At 37.9% G+C, this 27,147-nt stretch overlaps 1 pseudogene; it reads left to right on the forward strand.

Annotated features, from left to right (window-relative positions):
- Window positions 1-348: 348 nt before the first annotated feature.
- On the forward strand, window positions 349-26,922 carry LOC110920180 (annotated as a pseudogene).
- Window positions 26,923-27,147: the final 225 nt, after the last annotated feature.

Raw genomic sequence — 27,147 nt, forward strand, 5'->3', positions numbered from 1 at the left:
CCAGAAACCATGTTGATTGATGGGTTATTCTGGTGTACATTCAAAATTAATATAAAACAAATCAAGAGCTTCTTGGAAAATGTAAAATTTGTACAAAAAAAATAGAAGCCTCATATTGAGAACTCAATAGTAAGCAAAATCTATTTTCCCTTTTTAACCAAACTATCACACATTTCTTGGCTTTCTACGGCCCATTGAAGTGAAGTCACTATTGAGCTGATACATTGTTATCAAATCCAACTCAATCTCCTCACATGTTACTCTTTATATGCGGGATCTAATTAAGGTTACACCACATCGATCAATTTGTCCATCACTATTCACATACATTACAAGAGAAGAGAGGTCATGGCATTACAAAATGACGAGCAATCTAGTGTCTTGCTTGATTCTCAAGCTCACATACTGAACTACGCCTATAGCTTTGTAAGGTCCATGTCACTCAAATGTGCAATTGAGCTAGAAATACCTGATATCATACATCGCCATGGTGTACCAATGTCCCTCTCAGAGTTGGTTGATGCCCTCCCCATCAACAAGGAGAGATCTCAATATGTGTATTGATTGATGCGCATACTTGTGCACGCTGCTTTCTTTTCTATACAAAGTTTACCAAGCGTTGATCGTGAGGAAAGAGAAGGCTATTCGCTTACTCCTGCTTCTCGCTTACTTCTAAAGGAAGAGTCATTAAACATTACACCACTTTTCCTAGTCTTTTTGGATCCGATAATGTTGGATCCATGGCAAAACATGAGCAAATGGCTCCGAAATGAAAATGATATCAACCCTTTTCAAACTACCCATGGGAAGATGGCATACGAATTGGCGGTTGAAGATCCGAAGCTTTACCAATCCATCAACGAAGGAATGGCTAGTGATGGAAGGCTTGTTGCAAGTGTCATTCTTAAACACTGTAAGGGTATTTTTGAAGAGTTGGATTCGGTTGTTTATGTTGGAGGTGGGACTGGGACTTTTGCGAAGTGCATTGCGGAAGCTTTTCCCAATCTTAGTTACATAAACTTTGATCTTCCACAAGTTGTTAAGGGTTTGGAAGGAAGTAAGAACTTGAGCTTTGTTGGGGGAGACATGTTTGAGACCATTCCAAAAGCTCAGGCAGTTTTGTTCAAGGTATTCATTCCTTACTACACTTGTCTTCTTACTTTAAAATCATTAATCATCTAGAATGCATACATGTTCTTTAGTTTTGGAGATTCTTTTTCATTCCATGACAACAATAATTAATGTTGATTTTTTTGGGTCTACATATTCACACACCTTAATGCCTATTTCCACACCCTTCAAGACGCCTCGTATAGACCTATACGAGGCGTATAGGGTTTCTTTTCCCGACCAGCTTCTGCACCTCGTACAATGTCACATCAGTCACATCAGACGGGGAGTCTAGGCCTGTACGAGGGACCAATACGAGGGTACTTAGACGCCTCGTATAGGTCAATACGAGGCGTCTTGTTGACCGATTTGACTATGATGAGACTATGTGTCTGACATGACTTAAAGGCATACGGGGAGTAAAGAGCTATACGAGGCGTCTATATCTCACATAAAATGCAACATACAGTGCATTCTTGGTCCACACCCGAGCATTCAACAAACACTCACATTCACACATTCTGTTTCTTCTTGTATTTATTCGAAAGACACTCTTGTTGTTTGTATTTGCATTCTTATCATCCTGGAGTGTTGAAATGCCATCATATTGGGACGGCAACTATATCTTCGGGCAATATTCTAGCGACAACTGGAGGCACGAAAGCGTTCTGGTAACAGTTATTAGCTTAAATGTTTTAATTACTTGTTGTTTTAGTTTATTATTTACTAATGATGATACGGTTGTCTATTTTGGAGGAGTCTGGCGTTCCCGATTCTAATGAGCAAGAGGAGGTTGTGTCTAGTATACAAGGAAAACAAAACAGCCTGTTTCTAGATTTGAACAAGCATCCTCCTGTTGATGAAACAGCCCCTGTAGATGACTCATACCATGCTAGTGGATACGGAGGAAACGGTGGATACGGAGGAGACGGTGGATACGGAGGAGACCGTGGATACGGAGGAGACCGTGGATACGGAGGAGACTGTCACAGCCCCCGATCCCTTTCTCCCGGGAACGGGCGGCCGTGAGCCAGTTTCGGTGGTATCACATTTTATTTATCCAATTTGGCAGCGGAAATTTTCATCAGGATCGTAGTTAGGAAATATTTTAATCAGAGTAAACCACCACATTTTATAACATTAAACATATGGGTAAAAACCCAAGTTTTCAATACACACGTTTCATAGGAATACATCCTATTTATTTGAATAAAAACATCCATTTTATTCTTAGGTAATTTTATTGCCACTTTTCCAAGCCTTCAGTGCTGTCCAGCTGGCTTCTATTTGGCTTTCACATTTTGTTACCTGAAACGCGTTTTAAAAACATTTTGTCAGTGGGAAATACTGGTGAGTGAATCCCAGTTTAATCAAGTTTAAGTAAAACCAATTTGCAGTATTAAGGGCACATCCGCAATTACATTTGTATCCAAGACATCACAATTAACATCAGTGGTACGGTCATACTCAACTTATGGGATGTTACCACGCCAGTAACCCATTTTGTATACAAAACCCCAACATACCCACTATAATTGTATTCTTTACAAATACTCAATAACTGCTTTGTATATATGTAATTAAGTGAGGTTTTGTAAAAACAGTAAACAAAAAGGTTTACAAAAGGTGGATCAACTCACAAAAATGAGTCTATAAAAAGAAGGATCAACTCACATTGCTGTTTTAGGTTTTCGTAAGGGTTTCCTGGAGATAATCTATAAATTACACAAATGCACGTGTGTTAGTATAATAACCCATTTTAACATTAGTAATACCCTCCCCGAGACGGCATTCCAATGACTACGTCGGGCAGAACCACGACAGCCGTTACGGAACCCTAGATCAATCGGGCAGCGTATCTAATACGTCTCCAGGGGTTATAATACTTACATCGTAGCAGAACCTCGCTATTTTAGGGGGTATTGGACTCGGGTATAATGCCCACTATTTAAAAGCTAGAGAGAAAGAAAGAAATTTGAGCGAAACTGACTGAAGGCCGTTGCCCTCTATTTATAGTTGTGAAATCGCGTTCCCACGCGGCCCGCGTGGAGTTTGGCCAGGCCTTACGCGGCCCGCGTTGACCCAAAGTCAACGTATAGCTTGTTCCGGTCATCATCTAGGGTTGACACGAGTTGGACACGTGGCCGCACCGGGTCACGCCACAATTCCGGACACTCGCGGCCCGCATGGACTTAACCCACCATGTACGCGGCCCGCATCAACTTGTGTTTTAGGAAAAGTCTGGTTAAACACTCTCGCGGCCCGCGTTAACTTGAGGTGAGGCCCTACGCGGCCCGCCTCAGCTTAATAATTATTGTTTTTATATAGTATAATCTATCTTGGGGCTCGGTTTTCACATACGGGGTGCATATAAAGACAAGTTGATATATTTACAATATATATTAGAGTGTCAGAAATATTATGAGGATGTCGGTTTTACCGAGGGTTGTTATATCCTCCCCACCTTGTTTTAGAGCTCGTCCTCGAGATCTACTGGAACAAGTGTGGATATTTCTTTTGCATTTCGGATTCAAGCTCCCACGTGTACTCGGGTCCTCTTTTGGAGTCCCACTTTACTTTGACCAGAACCAATCTCTTATGCTTGAGATTTTTAACTTTCCTATCTTTAATTTGTAGAGGCTTCTCCACAAACTTGAGTTGCTCATTAACCTCTATATCCTTAAGAGGTACTACGAGTGATTCATCAGCTAAACACTTTTTAAGATTGGATACATGAAACACATCATGTATTCCTGCCATTTCCTCTGGCAGTCGTAGCTGATAAGCTACAGGTCCTATTCTTCGGATAATTTCAAAAGGTCCAATATACCTGGGACTAAGCTTTCCTCTTTTGATGAATCTTACCACTCCTTTCCAGGGAGAGACTTTCAATAACACTTTATCTCCCACTTGAAATTCTAATGGTTTGCGTCTGTTATCAGCATAGCTCTTTTGGCGATCACGTGCTGTTTTCAGTCGTTCCTTGACTTGAATGATTTTATCAGTTGTTTCTTGTACTATCTCAGGTCCAGATAATTGTTTTTCCCCAATTTCTGCCCAACAGACTGGGGTTCTGCACTTTCGTCCATAAAGTGCTTCGAATGGTGCAGCATTGATACTTGTGTGATAACTGTTATTATAAGAAAATTCTATTAAAGGTAAGTGTTCGTCCCAGTTACCTCCAAAATCAATTACACAAGCTCTAAGCATGTCCTCCATTGTCTGAATTGTCCTTTCGCTTTGTCCGTCCGTTTGAGGATGATAAGCTGTGCTTAGATTTAACCTGGTTCCCATTGCTTTTTGGAAACTTGACCAAAAATGAGAAGTAAAACGGCTATCTCTATCAGAAACAATTGATAAAGGAATGCCATGTAATGAAACAATTTTATTTACATATAATTTGGCTAATTGTTCCATACTAAAGGTTTCCTTCATTGGTAAGAAATGAGCTGACTTGGTTAATCTATCTACAATCACCCAGATTGTATCATTACCTTTCCTTGTTTTAGGCAATTTGGTAACAAAATCCATTGTTATCCATTCCCATTTCCAAACTGGTATTTCTAATTGTTGTAACAATCCTGAGGGTTTCTGATGTTCAGCTTTAACTTGTGAGCAAGTTAAACATTTAGAAACATAAGCTGCTACGTCCTTTTTCATTCCTATCCACCAGAAATTTTTCCTTAAATCCTGGTACATTTTATCACTTCCTGGATGCATCGTATATTTAGACTTATGGGCTTCTTCTAATATACGGTGACGTAAATTTCCTAATTTAGGTATCCACATTCTCTTTTTATGGAACCTCCAAATTCTATCTGTTCCTTGTTCTAATTCCTTAATCATTCCCTTTAACTTTTCAGTATCTTCCTTGATTACTGATTTTTGTGCTTTTCTAATCTGATTGTTTAAATCTACTTGTAGATTTAATTTAAGAGAACGTACCCTTTTTGGTTTTTCGTGATATTTTCGACTTAAAGCATCAGCCACCACATTGGCTTTTCCTGCATGATACTGGATATCACAATCATAATCACTAAGCAATTCCATCCAGCGTCTCTGTCTCATATTCAACTCTTTTTGCCCGAAGACATATCTTAAACTCTTATGATCTGTGAATATGGTAAACTTACTACCATAAAGATAATGTCTCCAAATCTTTAAGGGCAAAAATTATGGCTCCTAGTTCCAAATCATGGGTTGAATAATTTCCTTCATGACTCTTAAGCTGTCTAGATGCATAAGCTATAACCTTTTGACGTTGCATCAATACGCATCCATAACCTAATTTAGAAGCGTCACAAAAGACTACAAAGTCTTCAGTTCCTTCTGGTAACGCTAGTATGGGTGTATGGGTTAATCTTTGCTTAAGGATTCTAAAGGCTTCTTCTTGTTTTGGTCCCCATTCAAACTTAACAGATTTACAGGTTAGCTTAGTTAAAGGAATGGCTATTCTAGAAAAATCTCGAATAAATCTTCTATAATAACCGGCCAATCCTAAGAAACTTCTAACTTCAGTTGGTGATTCTGGGGTTTTCCATTTGGTAATTGCCTCGATTTTCGTTGGATCTACATGAATTCCTTCATGGTTAACTAAATGTCCGAGAAATTGTACCTGTTCTAACCAAAACTCGCACTTTGAAAACTTAGCATAAAGCTTTTCCTTTCTTAATAAACTTAAAAGTAAGTGCAAGTGCTTTGCATGCTCATCTTTACTTTTAGAGTAAATTAGAATATCATCTATGAAGACAATTATGAATTTATCCAAATATGGCTTACATATTCGGTTCATCATGTCCATAAATGCGGCTGGGGCATTGGTTAAACCAAATGGCATGACAGTAAATTCATAATGACCATACCTTGTTCTGAATGCGGTTTTAGGAATAACCTCTTCCTGTACCTTTAATTGATGATATCCTGATCTTAAATCGATTTTAGAGAAAAATCGAGCTCCTTGAAGTTGATCAAACAAATCATCGATCCTCGGTAATGGGTACCGATTCTTAATCGTGACTTTGTTCAATTCACGGTAGTCAATGCACATACGCATTGATCCGTCCTTCTTTTTAACAAATAAAATCGGCGCTCCCCATGGCGATGAGCTTGGCTGTATGAATCCCTTTTCCAACAACTCGTCTAGTTGTTTCTTCAGTTCTTGCATTTCAGCGGGTGCTAAACGGTAAGGTGCTTTGGCAATCGGTGCTGTTCCGGGTAACAGATGAATTCTAAATTCAACTTCCCTGTCTGGCGGTAGTCCTGGCAATTCTTCTGGAAAGATATCTGAAAATTGGGATACTACTGGGATATCTTTTACTTCTTTTCCTTTAGTGTTAGTAATTATTGAAATCAAATACACTATAAATCCTTTTCTTATACAACTTGCAGTTTTCATCACAGAGATGAATTTAGTGAATCTAAAAGGTTTATCTCCTTTAATTGAGATCTTTTCACCTCTTGGTGATTTTAATTGAATTGTCTTTTGATCACATAAAATACTGGCTTTATTGGCTATTAACCAATCCATTCCTAATACTACATCAAATCCAACCAGATTCATTGGGTAAAGGTTTGCCATAAATTTTTGATTAAAAATTTCTATTCTTGCTCCCTGCAAGATTTCAGAAATCTTAACAGTTTCTCCATTTGCGGTTTCCACCAGACATTCTTGTGGTAGTTTAGTTAATGATTGATTTAGGAGTTTGCAAAACGAAGTATTAATAAAACTTTGGTTTGCACCAGAGTCAAATAATACTTTAGCAAAAATATCATTAACTAAAAACGTACCAGCAATAACGTCTGGAATCATCCTGGCTTCCTCTGTAGTTAGCACGAATGCTCTGGCATTTTTAGGATTTTTGTTGGTTGCAGCTGGAGCCAATTTCGGACAGTTTGTCCTAATGTGACCTTTTTCCCCACAATTGAAACACATTCCATTACTGGATTTCTTCTTGCAATTCTCTTCCTTGTGTCCTGGGGCCTTGCAAAAATTACAGTAAGTAGAGCATCTTCCAGAATGCTTCTTTCTGCAGGCTTTGCAGTAGGGTGCAGAGGTAGAACCTACATTCCTACGATTGGAATTCCCAGAACGGAATTCTTGAGTAAGCCTTTGGGTTAGGTTTCTCCTCTGATCTTCTTCTCTAGTACGGATTAACTCATCTGTCAAGGTATTAGCTAGTTCTACAGCTTCCTCTATGGTTTGGGGTCTAGCTGCCTTGACTACATGTCTAATTTCTCCAATTAATCCCCAGATGTAACGGGAGATTAACACTGGTTCAGGTGATGCAAGGGTAGGTACTATTCTAGCATATTCAAAGAATGTGGTAGTGTAACCCTTACTATCTACCCCGGTCATTCTTAGATTCAGAAACTTATTTGCTATCTGTTCTTTTTCATTGGGAGGGCAGAATTTCCTTTCTACCATGTTCTTGAATTCTTCCCATTCCATATTATAAATCCTATCACTTCCTCTGGATTGGAGGATAGTGTTCCACCATTCTAAGGCTGCATTTTTAAACAGATTTGAAGCAAACATTATTTTATCTTCTTCAGCACACTTGCTTATTTTCAGAACTGCCTCAGTTTTTTCTATCCAGCGTAAAGCTGCAATGGGTCCTTCATTGCCCGAGAATTCTATTGGTTTGCAGGACCAGAATTCTTTGTAAGAACAACCATGTGGCATGGTTCTTCTTCTTTTGGGAACGGGCGCTTGAAGTATGGGTCCATTGTTCACGCTGTTTTCGGGTTCAGTTGGTCGCTTACTGCTATGCTTACTTTTATTATTCGCTTCCTGAACTGTTTGAATAATAAATGGCATCGCATCTATGATTCCCTGTGCCACAATATGCTGAACGGCACTATTATCCATTTGATTTCCGTTGTTATTATTGTCCGAATTATCATTAACCACGTTAATGTTACTCTGGTTATCGTTATTCAGATTTTCTTGATTTCCCGCGTCGGCCATCTGAATTTTAGACATTTACCAAATATTAATATCACAAATAATACTTATATATAGCCAATCACATGACACGCACTTTTTAACCAAAAGCGTCGAGCATTGCGACTTTTACTCTTTTTATATAGTATGCATCAGTACACACCAGTACAGAAATAAAAATTACAGTACCGACTGAAATGTAAAGCTACAATACTAATAGTATGCATCCGTAGTTTTTTTTTTTTTCTAACACATACACACATATATATTATTATATTATTATTATTATTACTGTTTCTACCATCACCTTCACTGATATGGATTCATCCAAAAATCCATATTACGCTCATCGTATTTCCATACGAGGCGTTCTCCCACCTGTCGCATTCTATCACTGCTTTCTAAAATTTCCTCCCCAAAAGTCCTAAGTTCCTGGACATTTTCTGCACTCATTGGGGGTGCAGGTTCTAGGACTGGGTTTGGAAACTGAGGTACGGGTTCCTGATACGGAGGCATAGGGGCTTGGTACGGGTATGGATTTTCTAAAATTTCCCTAACATATGCGTCACTAATGTTGTAGGGATCTTGAGGATCTAACCCTGGATAAGCTCCTAAGTTGGGTATTGGCACATTTTCCTGAATTGGGTTTTGTTGCACGTAGTCCCGAACATCGTCCCACCAGGGGTCGTAGTTGTTTGGGTCTAAAGGATCAGGTGCAGGTACCCTAGGTATCTCCTCCGGGTTGTACTCAGGTATTTCTATCTGATCTTCTATTTCCATGGGTTGATCAGGATTTTGTGGTTGTGGTGCTAGCATTTGTTCCAGGTTTGGGTCAGCAGCAGTGGTTGCTAAAATATGGATATTAGCGATACCCCTATTGAGCATATCCTGATTATAAGCATCAGTTTCTCTTTTTGCTGCGGCTAACACTCGCTGTTCCTACAACTTTTTCATTCTTTTCCTACGTTCGTGCGCTCCCCTACTGAACCATCCCCTCTTTTTCTGAGGAAATGGCTCTTCAGACTGAGCCTTAAACACAAAGATCCCTTCTTCTGTGTCAGCAGAATACCCTGAGAGGGCAGGCTGAGAAGAGGAGGTGCCTTCGCTCCTAGGCGAACCAGACAGTTGACGATAGGCGTCAGAAGGTCCTTGGTCACTCATACTGTAAACTAACAAATAGTCAGATAACACATAGCAAGAAATACAATTATACCCGTATTTCCATAATTTATTTCCTAACACTTTGAATTTTGATGTCAGCAGAACACTTCTGTGGCTGAATCAGTGGCATAGCTCTGATACCACCTTCTGTCACAGCCCCCGATCCCTTTCTCCCGGGAACGGGCGGCCGTGAGCCAGTTTCGGTGGTATCACATTTTATTTATCCAATTTGGCAGCGGAAATTTTCATCAGGATCGTAGTTAGGAAATATTTTAATCAGAGTAAACCACCACATTTTATAACATTAAACATATGGGTAAAAACCCAAGTTTTCAATACACACGTTTCATAGGAATACATCCTATTTATTTGAATAAAAACATCCATTTTATTCTTAGGTAATTTTATTGCCACTTTTCCAAGCCTTCAGTGCTGTCCAGCTGGCTTCTATTTGGCTTTCACATTTTGTTACCTGAAACGCGTTTTAAAAACATTTTGTCAGTGGGAAATACTGGTGAGTGAATCCCAGTTTAATCAAGTTTAAGTAAAACCAATTTGCAGTATTGAGGGCACATCCGCAATTACATTTGTATCCAAGACATCACAATTAACATCAGTGGTACGGTCGTACTCAACTTATGGGATGTTACCACGCCAGTAACCCATTTTGTATACAAAACCCCAACATACCCACTATAATTGTATTCTTTACAAATACTCAATAACTGCTTTGTATATATGTAATTAAGTGAGGTTTTGTAAAAACAGTAAACAAAAAGGTTTACAAAAGGTGGATCAACTCACAAAAATGAGTCTATAAAAAGAAGGATCAACTCACATTGCTGTTTTAGGTTTTCGTAAGGGTTTCCTGGAGATAATCTATAAATTACACAAATGCACGTGTGTTAGTATAATAACCCATTTTAACATTAGTAATACCCTCCCCGAGACGGCATTCCAACGACTACGTCGGGCAGAACCACGACAGCCGTTACGGAACCCTAGATCAATCGGGCAGCGTATCTAATACGTCTCCAGGGGTTATAATACTTACATCGTAGCAGAACCTCGCTATTTTAGGGGGTATTGGACTCGGGTATAATGCCCACTATTTAAAAGCTAGAGAGAAAGAAAGAAATTTGAGCGAAACTGACTGAAGGCCGTTGCCCTCTATTTATAGTTGTGAAATCGCGTTCCCACGCGGCCCGCGTGGAGTTTGGCCAGGCCTTACGCGGCCCGCGTTGACCCAAAGTCAACGTATAGCTTGTTCTGGTCATCATCTAGGGTTGACACGAGTTGGACACGTGGCCGCACCGGGTCACGCCACAATTCCGGACACTCGCGGCCCGCATGGACTTAACCCACCATGTACGCGGCCCGCATCAACTTGTGTTTTAGGAAAAGTCTGGTTAAACACTCTCGCGGCCCGCGTTAACTTGAGGTGAGGCCCTACGCGGCCCGCCTCAGCTTAATAATTATTGTTTTTATATAGTATAATCTATCTTGGGGCTCGGTTTTCACATACGGGGTGCATATAAAGACAAGTTGATATATTTACAATATATATTAGAGTGTCAGAAATATTATGAGGATGTCGGTTTTACCGAGGGTTGTTATAGAGACCGTGGATACGGAGGAGACCGTGGATACGGAGGAGACCGTGGATACGGAGGAGACGGTGGATACGGAGGAGACGGTGGATACGGAGGAGACATTGGACATGGTGGATATGGTGGATACGGTGGATACGGTGGATACGGAAGAGACGATGATCATCAGCAATTCATTTCCACGGGCACTCCTTACGTTCATCAAAACAATCCGGACGTTGGAGGATATGGTGGATATGGTGGTTATGGTGGATATGGTAGATATGGTGGTGAGGCACCTCCCATTCTGGACAGTCCGTACTTAAAAAAGCAGGTATAAATTCCTATTTTGTTATTAATATTTTATTATTATTATTATTACTTTATTATTATTATTATTATTTTATTATTATTATTATTTATTATTATTATTATTATTTTATTATTATTATTATTATTTTATTAATATTGTCGATGTTACAGGTTTTCAACTCTTTAGATGAACTAAAGAAACGGATACAAGACCTAGCAAACGCGGATGGTTTCGTTATTGTCACCCGTCGATCAAAGAAAATCGGGGGAAGAACCGGGAGGGTATGGCTTGAATGTGATCGTGGTGGTGAGCACCAGACTACAGCAACACTTAGAAAAGCTAGAAGCAAAAAAAACGGTTGCCCGTTTTACCTGCTGGCTGTCCGAAACCACCCGTATGAAACCTGGGAGATAAAAGACGGAACAATTGAACATAACCACGAACTTTGTGAGGACCTGTCGGCCCACGCGTTTGTGCGAAGGTTTACTCCAAGCGAAATGAAACTGATCGAGCAGCTGACAGCTCAAAACATGGAGTCGCGCAAAATATTTCAAACGATAAGGAAGCAGGACCCCAACAGGTTTCATGTTCAGAAAGACGTTCAAAACGTTGTAGCGAAGATTAGAGCCGAACAAAGACAAGGATTGACTCCCATGCAGTCACTAGAAAACGTGCTGATAAACAACGACTTTATTTACGAGACACGGGAGGAACCCGGAACAGAGATCGTAACAGAGATCTTCTTTCTTCATCGGGACTTGAGAGTCATGTGGCGTGCATTCCCCCACGTCATGCTGATCGATGCGACGTACAAGACAAACATATACAATATGCCCTTTATCCAGATTGTTGGTATGACGCCTACCAACAAATCGTTTATTATTGCGCATGCCGTTGTTAGTAAAGAACGGGGTGATAACTTTGTGTGGGTGCTTGAGAGGGTTAAATCAATGTTGGATGAATGTATGGAGCCACATGTGATTTTAACAGATAGAGACCTAGCCCTTATGGGCGCGTGTGCTAAAGTATTTCCAGACGCCTCCAGGCTTCTTTGCAGGTGGCACATACAACAGAGTGTTATGAAGCACTGCAAGGGTGCCTTCACAGACGAAACTGGAAGAAATTTTTGTCATTCTGGGGGACATTGATTGAGTCTCCATCCATACCCATCTACGAGTACCACTTGCGCAACATGCGAAAGCGACTTGTGGAGTGCAAACGTTCTAGTAAGTTTTTCTAATAACATACGACTCACCTATGCAAATTTTATTAAATTATTTTTACTTTTTAGGAGTCTTCAAATACGTGTACGATAACTGGCTAAAAGACTATAAGGAGATGTTCGTCTTTGCGTGGACTGATAAGAGGCGCAACTTTGGTAATCGTACCACAAACAGAGTTGAGAGCCAACACGCCAACTTAAAGAGATACGTCCTAGATAGGAGCTCGCTGGACCGTGTAGTTGGTTGTGTCCGGGATATAGTTGAGACACAGTTCGGTGAAATAAGGAAGACTTTTCGGGAAAGCATCGAAAAAACAATGAAACACCACAAACACCCGATGTTTCAACACCTACTTGGAAAAGTATCCCATACAACCCTTGACTTGTTGCATGGAGAGGCAATTAGGAAACGAGATGTCTTGGAGCGCTTTCATTCATCATGTGGTTGCCAAATGTGGCACAGCTGTGGGTTGCCCTGTGCTTGTAGGATAGAAAAGTACATGCGTGAAGGTAATAATTGTTAAACGTACAACACTTGTGTGATATATTTCCTTTTTTTCATTTTACTTAAACAATGTTGTTTTTAACCGTGCAGAGTGTCCGATTCAACTCGAAGACATAGACGTCTTCTGGCGGAAACTCAACTTCCAAAGTTGTAAATTGATAGACGATGACGTTGACGTGGTCGAAGAGCTAAATATTGTTAGACAACAATTACAGTCGCACCCCCCAGCTCAGCAAAAAAGCCTGATGTCAAAGATTAAAGCGGTGTTGACTCCAACGAAATCTACCAAGAAACCACCGGTTGTCCAACAAAATACTCGTGGCCGACCAACAACAAAGCAGGTACAACAAAGGTTGGACGAGGCCTCTCGTATAGATGAAGAATTGAGGAGAAGCTCCTTCGGTGATGCAAACACGTTCATGACAAAGTAAGTACGATAAACCTCGCCACAGCTTGTACGTTCCATCACAGGTCTCTCAACAGTCGGTTATAAGGTCCCAAAAACCCAAAGCGAGCCTAAGTCGTTCAAAGAGTTCTAAGAAGAAAGAGACACGAGATGATCACGGTTTTCCTTTAATCATTAGGGACGAGTACGTGGGAATCATCGAACGGTTTGTCACAACCCAACCGATGGCGGAAACATCGGGATGAAACGAAGTGTGTATAGATTGCTAGAGACTTCATAACACTATGTGACAATATTTAATTAAATTCAAATTTCATTGCAATAGCTAAATTGTCATACAACATTTAAAATAGAAATAACAACATTGTTTCAACAAATGACATAACAACAAAAGATAGATAAATTTAGGTGTGTATCTAGTCCACCCTAAACTTGTTCCATCAATCATCCATACTTCAATAATCAACCTGCAACATGTATTAAAATAGAGTTTCAATGCAAAAGCAAAGAGCGAGTATACAAGTTTGTCTACTTAGCATAATAGAATAAAAACTCATATCCAATATGAACATATTAAAATAGTTTCAACCATGCTAGTTTACGCAGTCCAAGTGATAGCCCAAGTTTCCAATGCGTTAAAGTACCTAACCCAAAGTTTCACGGGAGGTTAATATGTCTCCTCCTAACAATACCCCAAAGACTAACGGGGAGGTGCATTACCCCTATAGCGCTACCATTGTTAAGGCGGAACTACACACAAGGATTAAACGTTCACATAGCACAAAATAGTCTCAAGTATCACAAGTTTCATGTTTCATGTTTAAAAGGATAGAGCATGTTTCAAATAAGTTTCAAGTGTCACGTGCGTTTAATATAGAATACATGTTGCACCCAAAGTGTTTAAAAGTAAAATGGGTTCGAGTATACTCACGGTGGTTGCAAGCTTTCCTACTTGAAATCCCGCGAGCGAGTTTGGTGGATGGATTAAGTTGGAGCACCTAGTCCTTCTACACAAGGAAACGTAGGTGTGTGAGTTTGGGGAAATCAGAAGGTTATAGATTCAGAGTCTAAAATGTATAGAAAATAACATAGGTGAAAATAATCGTCTTGTACACATAACCCTTGTTCTTGACACTATTAAACTCAAAAGAGTTGGTATGATTTCATGGATCCAAAGGTCCATTAGAGTCGTAACAAGAGCATGGTCATAGATGATGTAACATATTCTTAACAAGTAACTATTTAGTTATCATTAAGTTTAGTTACTTAGGTATTTACATATAGAATAATTTAGATAATATATAGATTACAAGTCATATGATTCAAGCATGAGGTAGGAGATTAATGTCTCCATTTAGGCACCTCTTTGTGACATAGAGTTCATACATGAGGTAGGAAGAACAAGCTTCCATTTAGGCCCCTCTATTGTTCACCACTACACTTGTTGTCATAAACAACAAGGAGGGTCATGAACATACAAGTATTAAGGTAATAACAACAACTAATCTATGGAAAAACATCAAGTAGTGAGTGGATTTCTATGAAGGATAGCCCAAGCTAGTCCAACCATCACACATTCAACAAGTTTCATACTTGTACACTACTTGTGGGTAAAACCCTAATTAAAACAGAAAGTTTGTGAGGTTTTAACCTCTGATTTAAGTGTCTCAACCATGTTTTTAAGCCTAACCAACCATAAGAGAGGTTTTAAGAATTAGGACATTGGTATGAGATGTGTTAAACACAAGTTGGATGAAGTTTAAACAAGTATGTAACAAAACAGAAAGTTTATGGTCAATTTCAGAGCAATTCCAGGTCTGATTTCTCCAAGGAGAAGTCAAGGAATCAAACTCCATGATTAACCAAGCAAGTAGGAAGAAGAATCAAGTGATTTCATCAAGAAATGAGCAAGTTATGCCAAGTTTTGTGCAAGAGTATGAATCTGTCCGAAAATGCAGATTCTTGCTTGAATTTGAGAGTGTTTTGGTGAGATTAGAGAGTGATGAAAGTGTCCAAGTGCTTGGAGGCCCTTGGGTACTTATAGGGAAGTGATTAGGGTTGATTAGAAGGGTTTACAAGTGCCAAAACTCGGTTTAAACAAGGAAATCCCGCTCAAAATTGAAGCTGGTCGCGACTGTCCACATTTTCTGCAGATATGAGGTCCAGGCGGCCCGCTTGAGGTTTCAGGGTAAGTCCACGCGGGCCGCGCGGGCTTGTTTATTTGGAATAAGTTTCAAAATTTACAATTTGGCCCCTGGAGTTATGTATTTGATGCTTTTAAGGTAATTTAAGGGCCGTATTTGCCACAAAGGCATAGTTTAAGACATGATTAAGTATGAGGAGTATAAACCAAGTATAATCAAGCGTATAAGTATCAAATCAGGTGTCATTCTTGTTCAAAATACGTTCAATGCATAAGTTTAGTTTAATTACAAGTTTCACACATAGTTTCCAAGAATAACGATTAAACATCGATTGATTCACGAAGTCGAACATACGAGCATACATAGAATGCGTATAACATAAATGTAACAAAATACAAGCTTCATTAATGATCCAAGTCTCGATTTGATAATGATTACAAAGAAAGGAACGATTACAAGAACACAAAGTTTCCAAAAATAGAAATACGAACAAAACTTTCTATAAATGGAAAGCACAAAAGAGCCGGGCGTTACAGTCTCCCCTCCTTTAGGAAATTTCGTCCCGAAATTTAGGAAGACGTAGGCTTGAAAAAGTTTCGTCAATAAGGTTATTATTAAGAAATGAGACTTTAAAAGTTTGAAATGTTTCGAAAAGTATGAAGTTTTGGAGAACGACAAGGCCTAATACTTTGAATAAAGTGATAATGGTCTACTAAGTACGTCTATATAAGAAAATAAGAATAGGACGACGGTTTAACAGACTTGATTGCCAACGAGGTTCATATAAAAGACAAAAATAATGAAGAATACTAGAAGTATAGAAGTGGACGATTGATTCTTAATAAACGAATGCATGTATAAGAATGATATAAGTAGTAGATAGACGAAAGTAGCGTGTTAAAGATGAAGTCTTGTCATAGATAATCGGATATAACGTGTTTGTGAGTTGTCTAAGGTTGTAATAGGTCTAAATGGTCTGTAAAACACTTAATTTCTCATAGCACACTTTATGAAATTTTGGTAACATGGTGAAAACACTTATATATAGGAAGTACCAGCGGCGTATCCACCACGTTTTGACTACGTTGCATCTGTTTCATATTTCATGCAATGTTACGTTCTGTGCCTTACCATACACCGTAGTACACTCTATGGTTCTCATACTGCCATTACTATAATCCCGTGTACACCCACGATTATACCAATCGTCGCATGATCCGCATATCTTGTACTAGTTGCGTATGAATCAAGGTATGCATAAATTTTGAAAATAAGATTGCGAGTGTATAGGAATGTAGCATATAAGTACGTTTGTGTTCCAAATAGTATAAGACCACCGTAAGCGAATCCCTTCGGTTTCGCTCGCGTATAGGTGCGAAAGTATAAATTTTAAGTATGAATAAATCATGAGCATAGTATAAGTTTAAATATGAGTACGCATGTGAGCATAAACACCAAAACGTATGACAAGAGTACGAGCACAAGCACAACGTGTGTAAAAGCAGGTATAATTGTGAGTACAAAAATGAGTGAACGTGAGCCCAAACATAAATCGTATAAATGAGAGTATATATATAAGTACGAGTATACCATAAATTATATAAGTGCGAGTATCACTGTGAATATAAGTGTAGTCATAATCAATTTAGTAGGAATAAAATATATATGAGAGTGAAGTTAGGTTTAAGCATAGTTGTACAGATATAGGTATAAGTAGGATGTATGAGTATAAGCATTAATATGAATATTAGTGTAGACGTAGTTGTATAAATGTGAGTGTAAGTATAATTGTATTAGTATGAACATAAATTTGGATAAAAGTGTAGTGTAAATGTATAATTTGGGAACACGAGTATAATATAAAACGTATGGATATGGATATGATTATGAAATTTAACATAAATGTGTAAATACAAATATAAGTGTAGACATAAGATGTAGAAATACGAATATGGATATGAGTGTAATACGTAATGATTTTGTTTATGGTAGGAACCGTAATATACGTATTTAAACATGAAAAGAAAAGGCCAAGAAGTTTTGAGCATGAAGGTAAAAATGAGGGTATAAGTGGAATTGTCACAAGATATAAACAAAAGCACATAAAATGATATACATATATAGTTGTTTGAGCAAAGCGTGACGTTTAATTAAATCAAAATAGATTGAGTTGACATGAAATATAGAATCTAGTTTATAAATGCAAAAGAGAGTATAAAATATTTATTGGTTATGTGTGTTGTACTTTGCGAAAGAAAGGAAATGCTACTCTTGTTTTAAAAAGGATTTACATACGTTGAAGATGGTTGGTTATTATGAAGTTTCCTTGCCCACACATTTTAAATTGTATTGACGTATTGAATAATGGTTGAAAAGGTTCTAGAAGTAAATAAGTTTGTATCGTTTTAAATGATCTTGCATTAAAGAAGAATTTCGAAGTTTAGAGATTTTTGTGACAACGTTGATTCGTAGGAAAAAAAAATTTGGCATACGATCTTAGTGATTGTTGAAAAGGCGTCTCTAATAAAACATTTTACTGATCTTGAAAGAAATTTTAGTAAATGATCGAACAAAATTGGTAGTATTTCATAGATGTGTGTGAAAAAAAATTTGGTTTGGTTCCTAATTAAAAATAGAAATCTCTAGTTTAAGGACATAAGGTGAGTCTAATAGTTACGTTGAATACAAAATTTCGTGGGCAATGGATTTATTAAACCAACTAGGTTGATAAGTCGTATTTCGTAAATTTTGAAAATCGAGGAATAAGCGTTTGTGGTGAAGGTTAAGAATTTCGTGTGTGTGAGCTATATAAAAAATATATATTGTAGGATAAGGAATTCGTTCATATAAACAATGCATGCTGAAATAAATAGAGATTTGGCTAATGATAAACGATTTAGATATAAACGTGATCATGTTTACGTAATATAGTCTATTAAGGAAAATATTGGTAACGACTACCTAAGTAAGGGAATTACCCCTAATTCGTTGGCGAGGTCGTTGTAAGATGGGAAAAGAAACGGAGTTAGTCGTCAGGGTAAGGAAATCACTCCCACCTTGATGATATGTCTCCATTTATTGTTACAAGGGGTATAAATAAAATTATGTGAAATCATGTATGTGAATAGTGTATAAATGTATGATAAAGTATTTGTACGATATATGTGTAAAAGTGAAATTTCAGAAACAATTCGAATTCGAAAAGAGGGAATAGTTGAGACTTGGTCATATTGTTTATTTAAGAAAATGAAATTGATCACATAGCATAAAGGTTCACATAGCATAAAAGGTTCAACTTGATTTACATAGCATAAAAGGTTCAATTTGATTCACATAGCATAAAAGTTTAAACGTTTCATATAGCATAGTCATGAATTCCACATAGCATAACATGAATAAACGAAAGCGTTGTAAATTTAATTTGTTCACGAGGGGTTATTATTGTTTGTGATTGCGATAACGTGCGAAATGATTAAAACGACATTTGAAATGAATGAACGTTCAAGTATAAAATCACATGTAAATTGAGATACATAAAAGAAAGGCTCAATAAAATATTGGATTGTTTCGGGTAGAGAAACGTCGACTATTCCAAAGTGGGTCGAAAGTTCTTTCGAATTAGAGATATTGTGCTTTAGCCTATAAGTAAGATACTCTCGTCGAGAAGCGATTAACGGTATCTTACCCTTCTGGTTACTACACATCTCTAAATGATTGAAACATTCGGGACTTTGGCGAGAATAAAAATCGAGGAATGGGACTTAATCGACGAGATGCGGGTTTCACCCCTAACTTGACGATTTTGTACCCTAAATGTGGTTGGTACTCGTCGATCAAAATAAAATTTTGACACTTTGACGAGGGTCCACTAGAGTTGAAATGGAAATTACCATTAAGTTGTGGATGTCACTCCTAGCTCAATGGTGAAATTTCGTGCAAAATAGATTAAAGGTAGAATGAGAGTCGTTTACCAAATTGTGGGTTTCACGCCTATTTTGGTAAATTCTTCTCGTTGGTGTTACAAGAGTAAAAAAATAGCATAAGTGTATTAGTGTTAGCCTTAGGAAAGGCACGTAAATTTAATCAAAAGTATAGCTAGGAAGCATGCATGGTAGAGCACAAAAGTTTTAAACAACAAATAAGAGGCAAAACTCCTAGAACTATAGATTAGGGCAAAAGCATGGCAATTTTCCTAATTCCCTATAGTTATGGCTCTGATACCAATCTGTCACACCCCAACTGATGGCTGAAACATCGGGATGAGACGAAGTGTGTATAGATTGCTAGAGACTTCATAACACTATGTGACAATATTTAATTAAATTCAAATTTCATTGCAATAGCTAAATTGTCATACAACATTTAAAATAGAAATAACAACATTGTTTCAACAAATGACATAACAACAAAAGATAGATAAATTTAGGTGTGTATCTAGTCCACCCTAAACTTGTTCCATCAATCATCCATACTTCAATAATCAACCTGCAACATGTATTAAAATAGAGTTTCAATGCAAAAGCAAAGAGCGAGTATACAAGTTTGTCTACTTAGCATAATAGAATAAAAACTCATATCCAACATGAACATATTAAAATAGTTTCAACCATGCTAGTTTACGCAGTCCAAGTGATAGCCCAAGTTTCCAATGCGTTAAAGTACCTAACCCAAAGTTTCACGGGACTAACGGGGAGGTGCATTACCCCTATAACGCTACCATTGTTAAGGCGGAACTACACACAAGGATTAAACGTTCACATAGCAGAAAATAGTCTCAAGTATCACAAGTATCATGTTTCATGTTTAAAAGGATAGAGCATGTTTCAAATAAGTTTCAAGTGTCACGTGCGTTTAATATAGAATGCATGTTGCACCCAAAGTGTTTAAAAGTAAAATGGGTTCGAGTATACTCACGGTGGTTGCAAGCTTTCCTACTTGAAATCCCGCGAGCGAGTTTGGTGGATGGATTAAGTTGGAGCACCTAGTCCTTCTACACAAGGAAACGTAGGTGTGTGAGTTTGGGGAAATCGGAAGGTTATAGATTCTGATTTCTCCAAGGAGAAGTCAAGGAATCAAACTCCATGATTAACCAAGCAAGTAGGAAGAAGAATCAAGTGATTTCATCAAGAAATGAGCAAGTTATGCCAAGTTTTGTGCAAGAGTATGAATCTGTCCGAAAATGCAGATTCTTGCTTGAATTTGAGAGTGTTTTGGTGAGATTAGAGAGTGATGAAAGTGTCCAAGTGCTTGGAGGCCCTTGGGTACTTATAGGGAAGTGATTAGGGTTGATTAGAGGGGTTTACAAGTGCCAAAACTCGGTTTAAACAAGGAAATCCCGCTCAAAATTGAAGCTGGTCGCGACTGTCCACATTTTCTGCAGATATGAGGTCCAGGCGGCCCGCTTGAGGTTTCAGGGTAAGTCCACGCGGGCCGCGCGGGCTTGTTTATTTGGAATAAGTTTCAAAATTTACAATTTGGCCCCTGGAGTTGTGTATTTGATGCTTTTAAGGTAATTTAAGGGCCGTATTTGCCACAAAGGCATAGTTTAAGACATGATTAAGTATGAGGAGTATAAAACAAGTATAATCAAGCGTACAAGTATCAAATCAGGTGTCATTCTCGTTCAAAATACGTTCAATGCATAAGTTTAGTTTAATTACAAGTTTCACACATAGTTTCCAAGAATAACGATTAAACATCGATTGATTCACGAAGTCGAACATACGAGCATACATAGAATGCGTATAACATAAATGTAACAAAATACTAGCTTCATTAATGATCCAAGTCTCGATTTGATAATGGTTACAAAGAAAGGAACGATTACAAGAACACAAAGTTTCCAAAAATAGAAATACGAACAAAACTTTCTATAAATGGAAAGCACAAAAGAGCCGGGCGTTACACAGTTTAAGTCTGCCATTCCGCCAGTGTTCCATCCGTACGTCTCGTGCATACGAGATGTGATGCCGGACGGTCATTGTGGGTTTCGGTCTGTGGCTGTGGGCTTAGGTATGGATCAGAGTTCATGGGGGCTCATTCGAAGGGACCTTGTCCAAGAAATGGATCAGAACGAATCGATCTGGTTCCCAATATTTGAAGCATGGGATGAAGGTTATTTTTACACGCATCGTCAGGGCCTAATTTGGGATTCAGTGGCCGGTTGTGGGGAAGATCACTGGATGGACTTCCCCTTAACAGGACCTCTTATTGCACAAACGTACGGTATCGGGGTGCACCTGTTAACGACAACCATGGGTGCGAGTTCCACTTACTTCCCGATACTAAGTCCTCCGGCTAATCAACAACCATTATTCATAACGCTTACACATGTTAACGAGAACCACTTCATACATGTTAAGCTGGAAGGGGATTATCCTATGCCACCAGCACACGGGCTTTGGTTGACCCACCGAAGACCCCATACAGAACAATGGGAAGATATGTACTTGCCACGTCTAGAATGGTATACATCGATAATGAATCCTCCGCCAAGATCAAACCCTAGTCTTAATTACATAGATAGTTATACGGAAGAATGATTTTTGTAATTAATAGTATTTTTTGTAATTAATAGTATTTTTTTGTAATTAAGAGTATTTTTGTAATTAATAGTATTTTTTGTAATTAATAGTATTTTTTTTGTAATTAATAGTATTTTTTGTAATTAATAGTATTTTTTTGTATTAATTCCTATAATTTTCTACAAATTCTATAATTTTTATTATAATTTCTATCATTATTCTATAATTAGAATTCATTAAAACAGGTTAATAAAATTTTTATAAAAAAAATACAAATATACGACTCGTATAGAGCTAGACGGGTCGTATATGATTGACAAAAAGACCATTTAGCCCCTCAATCTAGGCTTATTTCAGGGGCTAAAAAGTCATTCTACTTTCACCAGACGCCTCGTATAGAGCTATAAGGGTCGTCTATTTGAGCGGGTTTTTGAAAATTTGAATTTTGAATATTTGAATATCAAAATTTGAATTTTTTGAAAAAGGACGATTCGTATAGACCTATACGTGTAGTCTATTGGGGCGACAACAATTCTTTTTTTTAAATTTGAATTTTGAAAATATTTTAGTTAATTACTAATATACCCCTGAAAGTCCCCAGTATAGCCCTTTAACAGGGGCTTAAAGGTAATTTAACATCCTAGACGACTCGTATAGGTCTGTACGACCCATACAACTGAGGCGGCAATAGGGCTGGCAATTTTGACACGAACACGATAACACGACACGAACCTATACGAAGTTAACAGGTTTCGTGTTTGACCTTAACAGGTTTCGTGTCTAAACAGGTCGACACGATAAGACCTGTTTAAATTCCGTGTCTAAACAGGTTGAAACCCGTTAACCTGTTAAGACCCGTTAGTGACCTGTTTATAATTTTAAATTAAAAAAGTATATCAAATATGTGGCCATGTGGGGTGGGGATGTGTAGAGTCAGAAGGGGGTAAACCAAAATTTTGAAATCCATATTCCTTTCAATACGCTCCATTCTCCAATTAACAAAGTATGGAGTACGAATATCAAACCCTAAATTCCTTGAATCGCCGCTCATCTCTTCGACATCATCGGCCATCGCCGTCGAGTTTATTTCGGCCATCGCTCATCTCTCGACATCATCGGACATCGCCGCTCATCTCTTCGAGACCGCCGGAGATTCTGTGACGCTAGATACTGGCGTCGGAACTTCACGGCTAGCTAGTACTGATCTTGATTTGACGCCGTTGTGCATTGTTCATCGGACATCGCTCACTTTCGTCACCAGACATTGGCCATCGTTCATCTATTCCGGACACCGGCCATCGTTCATCTTTCATCACTTCAGTGTAAAGCCCCCAGTATAGGCATTATTCAGGGGCAAGATGGTAATTAACCACTCCAGAAATATCTTTTTGGTTTGGTTAATTACCATTTTGCCCCTGAAAAATGCCTATACTGTGGGCTATACAGGGGCAAAACAGTCATTTAATAAAAGGCTAGACGACTCGTATAGGTCTATACGAGTCGTCTATGCCTCATATAAGACGGGGGGGGGGGGGCTAGACGACACTGGTTATCACCCCCAAACAAAAAAAACACACATATGCAGAGCAGACTCACCTATACGCCTCGTACGTATTTCGACCGTATTTTTGAAGATTTGAAGCATCACTAGTACGTATTTCATCCCGTAGTTTAGTATTTTTGCCTCGTTTTTGCCTTTAGACCGTAGGTTTGCCCTAAAATTTGTTTTTTGTTGGGTTTTGGGGTTTGAATAAAATGTTGAAGATGAAGCAGTAGAACAGGATGCCGAGTATAGCCCTATACGAGGCTCTGAATTTTTTTTTTGTAATGTTATTATTATTGTTATTATTATTCTTTTTATTATTATTATTATTATTATTATTATTATTATTATTATTATTAATATTGTTTATTCATCATTATTATTATTATTATTATTATTATTATTATTATTATTATTGTTATTATTATTATTATTATTTATTGTTATTAATATTATCATTATTAATATTATTATTATTTTTATTATTATTGTTATTATTATTATTGTTAATATTATTATTATTATTATTAATATTATTATTATTATTGTTATTATTATTGTTAATATTATTATTATTTATTAATTATTATTATTATAAATATTATTATTTATTAATTATTATTATTATTAATATTATTATTGTTTATGTTATTATTATTATTGTTATTATAATTATTATTATTATTATTATTATTATTATTATTGTTATTATTATTATTGTTAATATTATTATTATTATTATTATTAATATTATTATTTATATTGTTATTAATATTATCATTATTAATATTATTATTATTTTTATTATTATTGTTATTATTTTTATTGTTAATATTATTATTATTATTAATATTATTATTATTATTGTTAATATTATTATTATTATTTATTAATTATTATTATTATAATTATTATTATTATTTATTAATTATTATTATTATTAATATTATTATTAATGTTATTATTATTATTGTTATTATTATTATTTATTTATTTATTTATTATTGTTTTTATACGTATATTGTATTTATTTGCAGATTGATTATGGAGGACGATCTGATTCAGGTCGTTGACATTCACGTAGAGCCGGTTCAGTAGGGTCCACGACGAAGACGGCGGCCGCCTGTGGATTCGCAGCAGGGGCATCCGTATCTAGAGTTTCCCGACGGCACCGATGCCTCCCGTCATTGCCAGAAGCTTAGGAGGATGCACATTGGATCGCATGCAGCGATCGACTGGGATGCGATAGATGGGATTGTTGAGACGCCGAGAGTGCGTCGGTTTATACCTGTTGATTTGCCGTGGCATCGTCTTTTTGATTTGGCGCACACGCCGACCACAGGGAGCTGCTGGTCGAGTTCCTTTCGTCATTCACATTTCACCCTCCTGGGGTCCCAGTGCCGCTTCCGCACCCAGGTGCTCCCCCTCCGCCTGAAGTTTCTTTCAGGCTTGCTAGCGTTATGCGTTCGATGACGCTAGCAGAGTTTGCGGTGCATTGTGGTTTATACATGCAGGGGGAGATCGAGACTGAGGTTTACACAGCGGGGCTAGTGGTGGTTGACAAACCTACTTTTGTAGGGTTTTTGGCAGGTGATTGCGGGGGAGAATCATTGGGAGCACGACAAGTCGAAGGGGAGGGTGTCGTTTGTTAGGGACCCACTGTACAGGTATGTACGTTTATTATGGCAATTATTGTGATTATATGCATTGTTTATTAATCTCTGTTTCTGTATTTCGCTAACACTATCTGCAGGTATCTGCACCATTTGCTCGCTACTTCTATTTCAGCGCGCGGCTACAGCCGTGAGTGGTGTACGACCACAAATCTTTTTTTTCCTTTATTGTTTGTTGTATAGGAGGCCGTGCGCGCTAGCACACGGTCTAGCCCAGTATTACGCCTCCGCCCATCACCGGCAGGAGCGCGGATTTTTGTATGGCGGGGCGTACGTGACCGTCATTGCCCGTTCATTGGGCCTCGTACTACACCAGGACCCACATCTACGGACGCCGGTAATCGTGCCAACGCGGATGGGTTTTCAGTCGCTGTGGGGGATGAAGGTAATCAAGAGGTTCCCCGTTGGCCCGCGGTTTAAAAACCGCGATGGGGGCGTATGGACAGAGGAGCCCCTACCAGAGCATTTCGAAGCCGTTTATCCTCCTCCAGATCCTGCTGATGCAGTGCCCGTGGAGGACCCTCCGGAGGATGTAGACGGTGCAACGGTGCCACAGCCACCGCCACCTCCCGGTGCGCCTCAGTTTCCACGTCACGTTATTCCAGGTCATGCCCCAGGAGTTGCGCTACATCCGGATGTACGAGCCAAGCTTGATAGGCTCACTGATTTGGTAAGTTGGCTGGTACGGGCCGAGCAGGATAGACGAGAGAGAGAGGGATTACCCCCGATACCGCTTCCACCGGCTCGAGCACCACATCAGCAGCAGCAGCCGCAGCAGCAGCATCAGGATTCGGATTTGGATTTGGATGCATACACCTGTTGTTGTTTTTATTTTGATTATGGATGTACAAACTTATCTTATATATTTTTGTTATGGATGTACAAAGTTATCTTATATATGTCATATTTTATGTTTGTTTTCAGTTATTCGGTTACTTAATTATTGTTGTCTTAAATTGAGATAATACGGAAACAAAATATGTTTTGAATATAATACAGAAACAATATATCCCCTGAATATAATACGGAAACAATATTTGAATGAGATAAAATTTTTATCGGAAGAATAATATTTAATCGATATAATATAGTGTAAAAAACAATAACTTTTTTTAAAATAGTTGATTTTTAAAAAACAATAACTTTTTTATAGTGTAAAAAACAAAAAAAAAACAAAACTTTTTTTAAAACCAAAAAAATTTTCAACCAAAAAACACATCTTCAAAAACTATCCAAAAAACTATACCAAAACCCACCGAAACACCCCTTATTTTAGCCAAAAAAACACCCAAGCTTAAGACGCCTCGTATAGGGGTGTATTCTTCGTATACGGTTTCTTAAACTTTGTGCCTGACACCCTCTGAGACCCCCTTGAATTCAGTGCTTAGACGCCTCGTATAGCCCTATACGAGGCGTCTAGGGCACAAAAAGTGTGAAAATAGGCAGGGAGGGTGTCCAAATAGTTTCAGCCTTTATTAATTACATAAAAAAACAGTGGGTATTACATAATTGGAGCGATGAAGAATGCGCAGAGATATTGAAGCGATGCAAAGAGGCTATTCCGACCAAGGAAAATGGTGGGAAAGTGATCATCATAGAAATTGTGTTGAAGGATGAAGAATTGGGGAACAAAACCCTCGAGACTCGGCTTTTCTATGATATGTTTGAGTTCACGACGGCAAAGGGAAGACAGAGGAGTGAAAAAGATTGGGCAAAGCTCTTCCATGATGCTTGCTTTAGCCGTTATCAAATATACTCCCTCTATCCTATTAAAAGTGTCATATTTTGAATTTTCAAAGTCTTTGTTTATAAACTTTGACCTTAAATAATTTTGTTTGTGTTAGGTAATACTTGATGAAAGTTATATGATTTGAGTGTGTTTTACAAGTGTTTTTATCGGGTTAATTTTCATCAAGTTTTATATAACACAAAAATATATAATTAAAATCGAAGTTATAAATAAAGACTTTGAAAATTCAAAATATGACACTTTTAGTGGGACAGAGGTAGTATC

This window comes from Helianthus annuus, chromosome 16 (genome assembly GCF_002127325.2).
Source record: "Helianthus annuus cultivar XRQ/B chromosome 16, HanXRQr2.0-SUNRISE, whole genome shotgun sequence".
Classification (NCBI taxonomy): Eukaryota; Viridiplantae; Streptophyta; class Magnoliopsida; order Asterales; family Asteraceae; genus Helianthus; species Helianthus annuus.